This window comes from Ambystoma mexicanum, chromosome 5q (assembly GCF_040938575.1).
Source record: "Ambystoma mexicanum isolate Mex_15411 chromosome 5q, UKY_AmexF1_1, whole genome shotgun sequence".
In the NCBI taxonomy this organism is placed as follows: Eukaryota; Metazoa; Chordata; class Amphibia; order Caudata; family Ambystomatidae; genus Ambystoma; species Ambystoma mexicanum.
Window position 1 is genome coordinate 726225949 of NC_090933.1, and position 16600 is coordinate 726242548.

Consider the following 16600-nt stretch of genomic DNA (forward strand, 5'->3'; position numbering starts at 1 on the left):
GTGGACCATCGAACCCTACACACTATTGACAGGTATGATTAAACATAACTTTTAATCCACACAAGAGTTCCAACTACATTAGTCTCGTTCATCTCATGTATGGCATATCATCTTTCTAACTGTTCCCTGAGATATGGATACCAGATCCAGACTCCGACACAGGGTCACTTTGAGGCACTGGAAAGACCACCATTCAACGTGACACTTCAATTTAGATGACTTTGAGTACTCGTTTTTACATCTATGTAAATATATACTCACAAGTTGCCCTTTACTTTACTTTTTAGAATACCCTTGAAGCTAGAAGTCTGACGAAATTGATGAACCACTTGAATGTTACACAAATCTTCTTCCTGATGAAGGGAACTGTTTCCCGAAACGTGTCAAGCTCGCTCTTTTTTTATGATTATTCTTGTTCTTTGATTGCTTAAAAGTACATTTTGTCTTCAGCTCATTGTTTGATGTATACAATTTAAATGGAACCCATACATTTTTATGGACAAAACATACTTGATCTCTCAACTTTAATCATATGTATCAAATGTGAAAAAACTTTGCTTGATAATTTGATTAGATTATGAGATGTGCAGGGGACACAAGTCTCCATTAATTTTTGGACACTTTGTCTCTTCTGTATGGCAGGTATCCCCAACCTTTTGTGGGCAATGAGCAGCATTTGCTTATCAAATTAAATGGTGAGCAACAGCCGAACCTCAACAGAAAATATTGTCGTTCAGGTGGTGGCAAAATTATATGCAACCCAAATTATAATGGTAGTAAATTGAATTTTACAGATAGAACATGTTAATATGCAGCAATTGAAGAGTAGGTCAAGCTGAAAATCTAGGCAAAGCAAATTTGCAATTGTTTTGAACTGAATTTGAGATTGACTTGATGTTTACAAGGAACGTAAATGGTAAACAGCCTTTTGTAATCAATCAAGTCCATTAACACCCGTGAAAACATTTAGGGGCTGCTTTGCTAAGTGTTTTTCAATGGGATAGTGCTATTGAAAAACGCTTTTGTAAATCAGGTCCATAGGATTTAAAGTGCACTTTAGTGAGGCTTTATTGTCCAAGGAATATTTGGGAAACAGTCGCAAATTATGTATTTGTAAGCACGTTGGGAGAGTTTTATTGGTCACATAGTGGAGCATTCAAAGACCACTGTGGCTTTGTAGTTATTGCTTTGATATTTGGAGGAATGTATTGCCATTTTATTTAGAGATTATTAACAAGAAGTGTGCTGCACAGGGGAGTTGCTAGGTCTGGAAAAGACCCGGGGCTAAGCTGATGTTAGAACTGTTGGGACTGGGGGCTAGCTAGGCTTTTGGCTGTAGCTCCTGAGATTCTATCCGGGGCTACAACCAAAAGATCAGGGGCTATAGCCCCCTTAGCCCCCCCCTAGCAACGCCCCTGCTGCACTTTGTTTTGTGGCAACTACGAGGTGCGAGCTTGAACTGAGGTCTGCAGCAGAGTCTTCACTTTTCACTTTTTCTGGAGGAGGAGTGTTTATGCGCACAGCACAGTGGTGTACTGCATTGTGTTTTGTGTTTGGTGTTTGGGGCAGTGGCAGGGCGATTCTGTGTGAGTAAAGGTAAGAGTGGCAAGTCTTCAGCCTGCAGTGTGCATTGATAGTATCCTTTATATTGAAGTGACCCTTGCCATCCGCCGCTTGCATTGCATTCGCCTCTGGCCAGCTGCCTCTTGCACCATAACGCTGTTCTGATCTGCGCAATTTGATTCAACTTGACTTGACCCCTTGCAGGGGAAACATTTAAACCGATTGCCAGCTGTCGGCCATTGAGTTGAGCCTGGGCGCAAGTGCTACTGGCGCTGCAAGTTGTTTCTTAAGGGGACTTGCCCTCGACTCACTGCTTTTGAGTGATTTACCTGTAACATGGATTACATTGCTCAGTTTAAATTGACTGGTGACGTGTTGGGGTTGGTGACTGCGGGTCTAGTACCTTCGATCTATCCCTACTCATCTCTGAATGATCATGGAGCCAGGAGCGGGAGGAGGGCAGTGGACCCGGAGCCAAGTTTGTTTGCAATCCAGAGATTGTCCGGAGATGAAAGCGAGAGACCCAAGTCAAAGCTCGCCGCGACCCATACCAGCATCTGAACTTGACTGGGCAGTTGGGAGTTCCCCATCTGATAAAACAAGCGATTGTGGCGCTGTGCTGCTTTCCTCTTCCTTGTCTGATTCCTCACTTTTTCCAACATCTCGTAGGCCTCCTGCCCCCTCTGAGAGTGGGGTTGACATGGTGCCACCCCGAAAACGTGCGCCCCGAAACATGGGCCCCTCCCTTCATGACGGCTTTAATACTAATGCGGAAAACAGTGAGGGGCAGGCCTTGCCATCTTGATCCATCACAACTACTGCAATGTAACATACCCCTCCCCCTTCAGCCACTTGCACAATGGGCCTGACGACTATCCCAGATAGGTACCGTCATGAAAGCATCAATACTCGACTTGGCAAAATCATCTGGGACCGATGGGGCTGATGTGAATGATCAGGAGATTGAAACAGACCCTGCTAGAAAGCATTTGTGGCCACAAAAACTAACATGGCCTTGCTTGTGTGCCCGGTGAAAAAGACAGGTAGCACCCATGCAGCAGGGCTCATCGAAAGGGTAAATTTGCCCTCTATGGAATTATCTGTTGTGGAGCTATAGGAACATTAGAGCTTTGTTGTCGGGCTATCACAAGAATTGTATCGCAAGTCACAACACGATCCCCCACTTGGTCCCTTGCCCGCTATCGGTCCCTCTCTGGCCTTAAAAAAGTGGTGTATTATGGATTTACGTACACCATCTGTCTTGCCCTCAGAGCCCTTGCCTGCTGTGGTTTCAAGCCCTGGTGTGGTTTTATCTACCCAAGGGTATTGAGACTGTCTTGTGACATAGTTAGCACGCCAGTGGAGATGCATCCAAGAAAGTATCAGCAAGAAATCAAAGTGTACATGAAATGAGTCATTGCTCCCCCTGCATGTCAGAAAATTTGGAAGAACGGATTCAAGTATTAAAGGGTCCATTCTGAAGAACTCTAATGATGTGGGAAAGTTAATTGACCAGAGGCGGCTAGGGAGAGGAAATGATAAAATTGGCCTTTCTTCGGACTCTGAATCATTATCCTCGGAATCAACACCAACTCAGAGAAGTAATACATGGACCAGAAGTAGTAATAAGACCAAGAGTATGAGTTTAAACAACTGTGAAAGTTCGTCTAATTTTCAGACTAATTGTAGTATGATATCAGCTCTAACCATATCCATCTTTGCATTTCTAAAAATGTATGAATCAATGAATGACAACTATAAAGATCAAGCCACTCTTCCTGCCATGACTCATTCAAAGTTGATCCACATTGAATCCTTTCTAAACATCCTACAAAGTAGACTGGGTAGAGAACTTGAGGCGCAAAGCTTCCTGCAAAAACTGCTCTGTTTTCATATGAGGTAAGTGGGAGCAAACGAAAAGCTCCAACCTGAAGCTGCATAGGAGATTCGGAATTTGGGCAAATAATCGACAAAAAAGTGTACCCGAGAGGTTGTTAAAGAGACTACATCGACCAGTAAAGAAAGAGGTTCAAACAAACAGGCTGGTTTCAGTGAACCAAATATCGGGGTGCTGGGAGTGATGACCCCTTTGGTCAACCACGCATCACATCCACCCTTAATTCTTACAGAAGATGATCTGAAATTATGTACGGCCCAGAAGAAGTTCCAGTACCCGAGGTGGTGTGTATGGGTGGGATGGGTGTGACACCGACACCCAAAAATGACCATCGGGACCTGTTGGATCCTGAATTACCAGGTGAAAATGAGGAGCAGTCGGAGAACAATAACTATGACATTTTAATACCAGAGGAAAGAGGAAACAACTGGCAAAAGCAACAAAGTCCCTCCTCAATTGAAACAGCAACAAAAACATCTAAAAATATGCCAGTTAAGAAATAATTTAAATAGAACAGCACCCAGGAATTCATCCAGAACTTAAAGACCCCACCCTTGGACCAGGGAACTGGAAAACAAAAGTCAAATAATAATGAGTCAGTTGGAGGCATGCTGGTCGGTGCTGCTAACCTGGCTATCATGGAGGAGGCTCTTAAGGTCCAGCCTCCAATTGCCAGTTGCAGCCAGAGTGTGGAGTCCCTGGACAAGGACCTATTGGACCTATCGGTCCATGACACGGATGATAACGTCCAGGGCTCCCCAACCACACCATTCTCTGGTGAAGCTGAGGGAAATTCAGCATGTGGAGATTCACCAGAACTTCACATAGTCAGATTTAATGCACTGATTGCTTCTAATGAATCCCCGTTCGGCCAGTTCCTGATTCTGGAAGACTGATGATGCCAACTGATAGCTCGAGCTAAAAACAACAAGACCTTTAATCCCTTAAACTAGCAAATTTGGGGGAAGAGAAGAGTCGGGCACCTAGCATTTATGGCTGGAGCGACGAGAACGACCATCGGGAGCATGGCCAGTGGGATCAGCTGCCCAAGAGATCTTTTGAGAGCAAAGGTGCCAAATTACAAGATAGACACAGATGGGCTGAGCATTAAGCAATACAATTGCCCCCTCCAATGGCTTCACACAGGAGAGGATTCCCTGAAGGTGCTAGAGAAAGATCGATCCCGGGTTGAAAGCAACTCAGGTTCTTACATGATACTCTTGGACAGAATACTATCAGTGGCCAATGGGCTGAGACTAAACAGAACAAATATCCTGAGATTGTTTCAACACATTCCCAAATTAAGTGATATAACATCAGGCGACATACATCAGTGGAGTTCCCAAGAATTAAACAACTAGAACAGGTTTGCCTGTATATAGGATCTAAAATCATTTACAATCTGTTGTTGGAATCTGCAGAGGCCGTGTGGCCCCTGGGTTATGAGATTAGAGACAAGAAGGGCTCCACATTTCACAGGCGGGAAAGTGCACGTGAGTACGAGCCAAGGACCTCTACAAATGAGGTGCATAAAAGGTTGCATTACAGCAGATCCCAGGTCCTTAAAGAAAATTGGGCCAGGGCAGTCGACGGCTCCCCTACTTTGGGTGGGGAGCAATCTGCCAACAAACTCCCCCTAAGCATCACCTTTAACCGACAATCAGAGGCTAAGAGGTCGATAGTCATGCAAGTGAACCCAAAACCTTATTTAGGTAACAAGAAGAATTGGGGGTGGCTGGCTAAGACCCTAAATGTCAACGAGGCCCAGTAATAGCCTATCCCGGTTACCAGACATTTGGTCGAAAAAAATTGGTCGACCAGACAAATGGTCGAACCAATTTGGTCGAAAACCAAATGGTCGAATTTTTTATTTTTTTTATTTTCACCCCTTTTTTTGGGGGGGGGGGGTCCCCACCCCAACCCCCTTTTTTTCTAAAAACCCCTTTTTTTAAAAAACGAAAATCCGAAAAATATATGCATAAATAAAAGAAAAAATCGACCATTTGGTTTTCGACCAAATTGCGTCGACCAAATGTCTTTCGACCAGTTTTCAGTCGACCAAATGTCTGGACACCCCTATCCCCACAGCTAGAGATTTAATGGTATTGAGTTCCCGGAACAGAAGAGGATTTAGTCATTTGTTTAATTGTGACCAGGGAAACCACGTAAAATCTGACATCTTATGTTTCCAGGAAACTTGGCTTTCGACCGCCCCTGTGGTTGAGAGCTTTGACCTTTTCCTAAGCCCTGCCAACAGGGGAGGGAATGGTAGGCTGTCTATGGGCCTTCTGACATTGATAGAAAAGGGCCAGGGAATGGAAATAATAAAATCTAGAAACCTCAACCCCTAGATGTAAACAGTTTGTGTGGAAATAGAGTCTCAAGAAGTCGTGCACCCTCCTCCCTTATCTATTTTGGAACCCAATGGTTTGGAAGGATGCGGGATTTGTTGACACAGTAATGAGATTGATTGATTGACTTTAGGGTGAACCTGCGTGATCCTTTGATTATTTTGTGTGGAGACATCCACCAACTTACCAGAAATTTGTGTAAGAGAAAAGCCGCAAGGTGGGGACACACATTGTGGGACACATTTGGTATGGACAAAAAAGCTAGGGATGAAATTTGGTTGAGAGAACTGGAAGAGCGTGACTTCCACATGTTAAACGGCCACACTGCTGGGGATATACCAGCTGTTGCCACCTGCGTAAGAGGTAAACAATGCTCCACGCTAAATTACTTCTTCGTCTTTGCTAGTGTTTCTCCCTTGACTAAATCGTTGGAGTTAATCAAAATGGAAAACAGCGACCATAATTTAGTACAGCTGACTCTGGGGTTACAAATAGGTGAGAAATCAGAGTCATGGGATCATGAGGTGGTTGTGGGACAGGGAAGGAATCGACTCCTATTAAATCCTAGAGAAGTCAGTTGCCTCAATAATTGATACATCACTGCCTTGAGGTACAGGAACATCGGCTTTGATTATGTACCAATGTTGAGGGACTATTGGGAGGTTAAAGTGGGTTAATTGAAATCCCAGCTTAAACCGGGAGGATAGTTCAGCGGCAACGTGTTCGCCTTGGAAGCAAGGCGATATGAAGCAACATAGGTTTGATCCCCGGGTCTGCGCTTCGAACCTCTGGGTATTTAAGTGCGTTATAAATATGTAACTAAGACACAAAAAAACAATTACGCAACTAAAAAAAATGTTTTTCCTGTAACAGCACCTCGATGCCCACGGGCTGGGTGAGCGCTTTAAAAATGCAAATAAATAAATAAAACCAAAGCATCAACATGATGCTGAAAAAAAGGGAACTCAATAGAGAAATAAGATCACTGCAGTATCTATCGGGCTCGGAAAGTTTAATCAAGAAGTGAAGACAGCAATATAAAAACTGGATAAAAACCCACAAGCGCACTATTTTGTAGCGGGACGCTGAATGTATGCTAAGATTTTGTCAGCCAAGGACTCTAGGAGACTATGGTGCCTTTTGAATGAAGTGACTGGTCCACAGATGGTGCTTCAGGAGGACGCTTTGAAGAAAGAGACTTGGGTTGCTTTCTTCTGTGCCCTGTTGGACAGGGCACAGGAGAATGAGACTCATCTCAGGATTACATCGGAAGGGGCTGGGTGAAACCTGGGCTTTACAAAGAAAGAAGTCCTTGGGATGATAAAGAGGGCAAGCAATTCTAGAGCCCCGGGCCTGTATGGGATCTCAAACCCCATGCTTAAAGAAGCTCCGGAGGAGTGTCCAGCCTTCTGTATGAATTTATTTAATGGAATCATGATCAGGAGGGTGGTCCCTGATTCCTGGAGAAGGGAGATGGTTGTCCGATTTTTACGAAGGGCAGTAGGGAGGATCCACAAAATTACCGTCCCATTGCCCTTCTAGTTTTGGGGAAGAATTTTGCATCCCTCGTCTTTGTCAGATTGAAGAGCTGGGTGACAGATTCAGGGCATTATGATGAGAGACAAACTGGATTCGTAAGGGAAGCGCGATGTAGCCTGAACCTGTTTTTGCTGAACATCCTTGAGGTTAAAGCACTAAAGGAGTAGCGTAAAATGTAGTTCACTTTCGTCAATTTCGCGCAAGCGTTCGACAGTATAGATCATGAGCTGCTAAATTGGCTGAGTGGGACTGTCCCAAGGACCTCTTAGCACCGATTACGGTGCTGTATTCTAATACTTCTATGCAGATCAGATTGACCCAGAGGGGCCTACATTCCAGAGAAATCCCTACATCGAGGAATTTGAAACGGGGATGCCCACTCGCCTCAGAGCTGTTTAATCTATTTATATCAGACCTAAGGGTGATTATGGAGGGGAGTGGTGCATTTCAACCTAGAATCAATGGGGAGACGGCCGGTTGGATGCTATATGTAGACGACTTGGTCGTACTGGATCAAAAACCCATCTGTCTGCAAAGAAAACTGGATGCCCTACAGGCTTATGTTAAACAGAACGGCCTGAAAGTGAATGCGTCAAAGCCAATGATTTTGGTACTAGAAATCCTAAAAGGGTGCACACGTAACAGCTTCACTTGGCGACTGGGAAATTAATTAGTGAATCTAGTGAAACATGTTAGATATTTGGGAATTCAGATAAATTCCAACCTAGATGACAATCCGCGTAAACTGGAACTGAAAGACGAGATGAGGAACTTGGCTACCCAAAGGCTTGTAATACATAAGAAGTTTGGGAAGTTCTCACTCCTCCCAGTCTTGAAAGTTTACAAGCAAAATGTCATTCCAATCATAGCTTATGGGGCAGAGGCCTTGTTATGTCTAACATGGAAAATGTGGCACATGTTAAGGAGTCCTTCACTTACCACGTAGTGTACCAGTAGTATTATAAGGCATCAATTAGGGCTACTCTCAATATATGCTATGGTGCCTTGTAAGTCCCTATTGCTTTTTCAAAAACGAATTATAAAGAAGCCGTCCACACAATTTGACGTATTAAAACCAAAAAAGGAAATAAGTTGGGCGGAGTCTTGGAATTGTGGCTCTTGTGGCTCAATCATTATGCTGTAACATTGTGCAATGCTGATGTTAGGAGTTGTTGAAATCGAACCCGGATGGTGCTAAAAAAAATATGGGACTCCGATTGGATTTCCACAATATAGGCTATTTGAACATTTGGGTAAGGAAACAAAAGCGCTGAATACATTGCCTAAATACTTGGTAAAATTCCCTAGTTTTAAACACTGTGCCCTCTTCATGAGATTTAGGATGAACCTATTTTATACTAGAGAGGTCTTGAATACTTGCTGCCAAATCTCAGACAACCAGGGTGAATGTAGATTATGCAAGGCCCATAAAGAAAAGCTGAAGCACTTGGCACTTTATTGTCCAGCCTTGACAAATCTGAGAACAAAGTTCCTGGGGCAATGTGTACAAGAAACACCCTGCAGGAGTGCACCTGAATGGTGGAATCATCTGTGCTGGGGAGAACATTTTAAATAGATTTTTGAGTTGACAAAATGTATAGATGAAACATTTAAATTGGTTTTAGAAGGGTAAAGCAGGGGATCTCGAGAGCTGACATTTTTAAATATTTGAATGATTTTGGTTTTAAGAAATTAATTGTTTAAATACAGTGTTCATGAAAATGTAAACTTGTACGCATTATGTATTTTGCACTGTCAATTTTACCATCTCTGTTTTTATATTTTATTGAGCAGTTCCTTGTCGTTTTTTTGTACTTTGTTTCTCTTTTATTTTGTGTTTTGACAAAAGTTTGTAACAAACTAAATGCTGTAATAAAAAAAGAAAAAAAAGAACAAGAAGTTCATTTGCAGATGTAATTTAGTCAATCATGGAACATTTGGTAAGCATCCTGCTTATTTGAACATTATCCAAATGCCAGATGGTCAAAATATAAAAGTCACTGAAATGAGTGGTGTCGGCTGGTGCATTTTAAATTTGAGGGGCGTAAATATTTGCCTCAAATGTGGGAGCAACCAGACGAGGGAGCCCTATCCAGATAAGGGAGTTGGGGGTGGGATGCTGCCCCTCCACAAAATGTTTAAAATAATGGCATAAAATGGTGCATTTTACATCACACTTTCTAGTGAAAGGTTTGGTAAAATGCAACACAATTTGCAATTGGTTCTGTATGGTAGCACAATAAAGAATCAATAGATGAAAGTCACCAACAATGCAGAGGAACATTTTCCAATGCATTTACACGATGCCTTTGCCCACAATATATGCCAATATAAAATACAATGCCATGCTGGCAGTAACCAAGGATGCTGCACCAAGTCCTGCCCAAGTCTGCACTGTGAACCGCAGACTTTGGTGTGGCCTGGGGACCTGCGTGCTCTGGCTCCTGCCTCCTACCCGAGAGTGCTGCCTGTCTCCCTCAGGCAACGTGAAGCACTGTGCTGCCAATATTTTCACTGCTGCAATGTGGCCTGGCATCTGTGGACTTCCTGGACCATCTGCCTCGTCGTTGTTGTTGCCCAAACCCCCAACTGTCCCGCCCACCATCCCCAGAAGTTAAAACATCTAGCCCGGGCCAACGCTCCAGTCGAAGGCCAGGCCAAGTCTGCATTGTGTGCAGCTGTCTGCAGCTGATAGCAGCTTTCTGTCGCTATGAATTTCCTGCTTGTTTTGTGATCCTCTATGCTGCGTCCTTACTCTTACTACCAGCCTGCATAGACTAACCATCTGGACTTACGTCTCTGCATGCGCCCTTCCAGTGCTGCTGACTGGGAACCTTGCCCATCAGACTATTACTGGCTATCACCTGTTTCACCCTGTTCTCAGTCGAATGATCTTCATTTACCTTAATTTAAATGTCACTATTGCTCATTTTCTCATCCTTCGCTTCAATGTGTTGTTATTTATCACCCACCTGGTCCTGTTTATTTGTTCTGTGAGGATCCTGATACTCCTCTCTCTGCTCTTCTGCCTTCTTCTGCTCTCGTCTTGCTTCTGGGGGATTTTAATCCTCATCTCTCTTCTACTCATGCCTTTGTTCTGCTTTTTTATTTTCTTCACTCATGTTCTCTATCACAAATTACTAAACCTCCCTCTCACATTTCAGGGCCCTCTCTTGATCTTATCTTTTCCTCTGTTCCTTCTTCTACCTCATTCACTGCTCTTCCTATTTATTCATTGGATCATTTTCTTCTTTCCTTTTCTCTCCCGTCTCCTCTTCCCTTGTCCCCATCCACTACTACTTTCCATCATTGGGATCGTAGATCCTTTCATCTTGGCTCTTTCACTCCTGCTATTACTTAAACTCTTCCTTCTATTTCAAACGTTTCTTCTATCTCAGCTGACTCTGCCTTTTCTGTTCTGTCTGACACTTTATCTGACTCTTTGGATCTATCTTTTCCTTCTTTAACTGATTCTCTTCACTCCTCTCTTTCCAACTGTTTGCCTGCAATACAAACATGGACGTCGTCTCACTATTTACATATTAATTCTACCAAAACGGAGGTACTGTGTTTTTTTTCTGCTTCATCTATTCCTCCTCATGCTCCTCCATCTTTTCTTTCTTTTTCACCTTCTGTTCATTCTATCTCTTCTTCTGCTCGCAATCTTGGTGTTATTCTAGATTCTTCATTATCTTTGTCTACTCATGTTTCTTCTATTTCTTGCTCCTGTCACTATTAACTTTTTAATATTAAGAAATGCGTTGTTTTCTTACTTTTTTGGGTTTTTTCTCACTTCTTTTATTGTTCTTCTCTCCTCTTTGGCATTCCTGCATCTCATCTCGCCTCTCTCTTCATTAAATTAATCAGTCTTCAGTTCGTGCTCTTGGTCCTCAGTATTCTTTTTGTTCTGCCTTACTTTCTTTGCAATGGCTCTCTTTAGAAAATTGTCTGTTTTATTTTCCTTTGTATTGTTTTCAAGTGTCTATAGGGTCCTGTGCCTCCATATCTCTCTTCTTTAATTTCCTTTTACATTCCTGCTCATTCTTTTAATTCTGAATCCCTCTTTCTTTTTCTGTTCCTCATACTCGCAGTGCCTTTTCTTGGTTCTGTTCCTTTGCCCTTTTGGCCCCTAAGAATTGGAATTCTCTCCCTCGTTCCCTGCGTTCTATATCATCTTTTTCGCTTTTCAAGACTCATCTTAAAACCTATCTTCTGACTTTGTAATCTGTTGGTTCCCTTTTGTTTTCATTTGCTTAAATGATTGTACCGTTGGTTCTTTAGTACAGCATTTAGGTGTCAAAATGCAATGCAATAAAAATACAAAGTAAAAATATGCGATAACTTCCAAGCACTAAAAAAATGACATATCACAGAAATAAATCATATCCAAACTGACTGTACCAATGTAGGCCAGTCTAGCCACTTATTCATATTTATGCATGCTTTTCCAATTGATGCCCAGGATAAAAATGCCATGCCACACAGAAAACATATATGTAGACTGGCAGCACCAATGTAGGACAAGCCACGTAGTAACTTATGTTTGCTTTGCTCTTGATACACAGTAAAAAATGCCATACCACAGTAGGGACATATCGCCAAATGGCACCCTCAATGAAAGGCAGACTAGACATTTAACAACACTTATCATATTTGCTTCACCCTTGATGCCCAGTAAAAAATGGCATACCACAGTAAGAAAGTATATGCAGACTGGCACCAAACTAAATCAGTCAAGTAACGTAATCAAACTTTTGTTTGCTTTACCCTTGATGTGGTGAAGAGGCACCACTAGCAATGACAATCAAACAGTTTTATATAAATACATGATTTCAGCAAACACAAATATTTGCCTGTGCAAATTAGGCACAGGCTAATTCAAAGAGGGATCATTGCCCATGCATGCCACATATTTACACGCATGGCACCTATTTATTTTTGTATTTTATTGTTTAAAGCATAAACCTCGCTAGAGAGCAGCAAAGCGCTGTACAGAGTGTGGGTAGCCAGTGTATGGGCTGGCATCTTTTAACAGTAGCACAGCACTGTGAGTTGAAGTCTGTGCACCAGAGAGATTTGCGGATTTCCCTAGTCAATGATCCACATGTTAACTATTCATAGGAACAGAGCGAAACAATTGCTCCTCTGGATACAAACATGGACATGTGGGCCACTTATTTTGCCCAACTACAGCAATTTATTCAGCAGCATAAGGTTTGCTGACTGTACCAAATGCCAGATATAAAAAATACCATGCCTGTCCCCTGAGCCCCACAGTGCCAAACACATGCACACAATCAACGTGATTATGTGTACATTCAAGGTGGTGGGGTGCACAGTGGGGAGGCATGGTATTTTTCACTCCATCTATGATAGATGTCCAGTACAAAAATGCCATCCCTGTCCACTGGGCCCACAGCACCAAACACACACACACACAATCAATCAATGTGTGTATGTAAGGCGCTGAGGGCAGGTATGTTATTTTCTACTAGACATCTATCATATATGTCCAGTAAATAAATACCATCCCTGTCCTCTGGGCCCCACAGCACCTCAGACGGAGAGCTGATTTTGGCACACACACACACACACACCCACCCACTTATGCAACTTAGATACAGCAAGCACTCACTGTCTCATTCACAAAAGCACCCATCATGCACTCACTCATAACACAAGCATCTATGCATCCAGGCACATATTTAAATAATAAATAAATGAACATACAGAAACACACATTTATACAACATAAACACAGCAATCACTCTCTGTTCATTTACACAAACATCCTTTATGCACTCACTCATAACACAAGCATACACACATCCATACACATATTTAAATAAATAAATGAACATACAAATGCACACATTTAGACAACATACACACTGCATCCCTCTCTGACTCATTCAGATGAGCACCCATCATGCACTCATTCATAACACAAGCATACATGCATCCATACACATATTTAAATAATAAATAAATGAACATAAAAACACACATTTACACAACATGCACAAAGCAGTCACGCTCTCATTCACACCAGCATCCATCATCATACATTCATTCACCTAACAACACAAACATGCACGTATCCAGGGGCCTGTGCATGGGTGACGAGACGTCCCACTCCAGCCTGTTCTGTATGTATGTGCGAGGAGGCGCATGAGTGCCCCCTTACACATACAGCCATGCAGTTCCCCAGCCAGCTTTTCCTATGAGCAATGCAAGGCTGGGGAAGAAAAACACACCAGCCTTGCATGGCTCATTGAGATGGACGGCTGGGAAACTGTACCTGTCAAAAGGAAACAGTGTTTCCCTTTGACAGTTAAGAGTACTGCCTCAACTGAAAGAAATCAACCTAGGGAGTGCTCGTATTACACTGGGCTGGCTCCTCAATAATTGGTGAGAAGGGGTCAAGACCCAGTAGGTCGACACCCGCTTGCCCATTATGGAAGAGCCACCCCTGTATCTATGGATATCTGTTTGTGATTCCAGGCCTGACTAATAGTGGGGAGCAAGAACTTTCTGTGATATTTGTAATAAGTAGTTTTTGCAATGAACTCAAGCCCTACAAATTTACAGAAACTTGAAATCATACTGAACTTTGATGCACTGAACAACAGAACAGAAGAACAGAGTAGATTTCCAGCAGGCACTTTCCCAAGAATGGGTTGCGCGAACCGCAAAAATGTGTTATGTTGGTGGACACAGCTGCCTTTGATCTTCAGGTTGCTGCCTTTGACTGCTTGAGTAAACTTCACCGATGGATCCCCACAAATCATGTATCCTATGGTCAAATGTAATAATTTGTATAATCTGTAACAGGCTGCTGTCAAATACACTGCTCTCTGGCTCCCATAAAATCCAATTGCCTGCATTACAGTGGTTTGCAATTCTAGGGTGCTGGATAAGTCCTCCACACTAGGAATAGTAAAGTCAGGGTCATGATCATAGTCATCAATCAATTGAAGATTCCTCAGTGATTTCAATCTGTGATTTTTGGGATGCTCAGAATGTGCTGGGGAAACAGGGAACATTATGTTTTTCTTTGATTGAAATTGTTTCGAGGGTGTGGATTGTGTGCGAGGATCTGCAGGTAATGACAAAACGGTATCAGGTAATATTATCCCCATATATATGGTCGCCGTAAATAATATCGCCGGGAAAAGGTCGCAGCGATATTATATGGGTGACCATATATATGGGGACAGGGGCAAAAAAAAATGTTTTTAAAAGAAAAAAAAAGTTTGGGGGTTGCGGGGGTGTCCCCCGCATGTTCCATGCAATAATGTTGCCACAAAAAAACTGCCATTTTTCGGCGATATTTTTGCATGGCGAGATTTTTGTGGCGACATTATTACATGGAACCGACAAAACATCTTCATTGTTGGCTGTCACTTCTTGTGGACATTGTGAGATTTAACACTGATCCATCATTACTTTCCATGGTACGCTGATGATATTCAGTTCATATTGTGTACATCGGCATCCTGACTCTGAACCTTGGGAAGAGCATGCTCAACCTCAAAAATGAGTTGCCCCCAATTCACATTGGTATGGCAATCCACATCATTTGTTAGTGGTGAGGTCTGAGTCTTTTTGCTCATCTTCTTACTAGGCCTCTAACACAATATAAAAACAAGCATTAATAATTTCACACTTACTGAACGTAATAATATCAATGTAATACCAATTTCTAAACAAGCACTTAAAACTTTTTAAAAAACCTGAATAGCATGAATGGTATTTACCCTTGTTTTCACAGTGTACTTTGATACAGTCAATCTTGAGTTACTGATTTCATCACTCATCTGTAACAGAACATTAAAGCTTTAAACCCCCTTAATACTATTCCATTCCACGAAACATAAATGCAATTACAACAAGAACACAATATCAATATGGAAATCCCTTCACACACAATCAAAGTTACATTAAAAATACAATAGATGACAAATGATGGCTACCACTATTGTTTGTATACCTGTGGTCCATCTCTTCCATCTCGACCACTTCAGTAGTAGACTCCTTGTACAAAACAACATATTCAATAAAAATCAGATGCTAGTTAGACCGTTTAATGTTAACATCTTTGATCACAAAGATTACATCTTCATAAGTAAAGTTGTCCTATTGTTGATTTTCCACCATTAGTTATGAATAGAACACAGAAACAGTAAGAGATTTTTAGTAAAAACCTTTAAAAAATCTATTCTTTAAAAAGATAAAGTCAAACATTGTAAGTAAATATAAAATGTTAACAATAATTGATTTTGAATTGTACCTGTTGAACTTAACTGATGTTACAGGGAATTGGCGTTGCAGTTAGCACTATGCTGTCATCCTGCAAAAATAAAGAGAATACATTTTTGACACCAAAGTTATGCTGTATTGTAATGTTCATTTTCATTAATGGCATTTTAGATGTCGATCAACATTATATGAATACATACATAGACCATTTTGCGAATATAAGATTCCATGTCATTCTTCTACAATCATAGTTTTGGGATGGACTACTATCCATGTTACATGTAGGAAGGTGAATGACTCAACCAAATTGATGATTGCATGCATTCAGAATTTTGGAAATTAATTCTAATGCTAAAGAAATAACGTATGTTATTACTTTGAAACAAAATAATTTTTATCAGCAATTGTTAATATCATTCAATAAAGTAACACGTGTCTTAATTAATCCACCTTACCCGTTGTAATCGAAGTAAGTTGCAGAATTACCTGCATCCTCTGACTATACATTTTTTATTTTACAATTGTACCATTGGACGAGAAGCATAGCAAAATAAAGTACATAAAAAAGAGAATAGATAATGTGATAAGATCATACATTGAAATTATTATGAATATGAAATATAATCAATAATAATTATCAATTTTATTATAAGCTGAACTAATATAGTCACATAAAAATGTAGATTAGGAAAGAATATTACTTGAAAGGGAAGTGAGCATAATGTTGATTCAAGAACAGTTGTCGGTGATGGCGCTTGTTCCTTTATTAAATCAAAATATTCATATTAAAAGACAATACAAATGATATATTACTAAAAAAACAGACAATTGAATAAGCTATAAATCAGTTTATGAAGATGTCAGTAGGTCAGTGTGATCTAAGTAATGACGGACATTGTAATCATCACATTTTGTAAAATACCCAATTTTCCCACACTGCTATTAAAGTTTTTAGAAATGCTGACATTGCAGTGAACTTTGTGTGTAT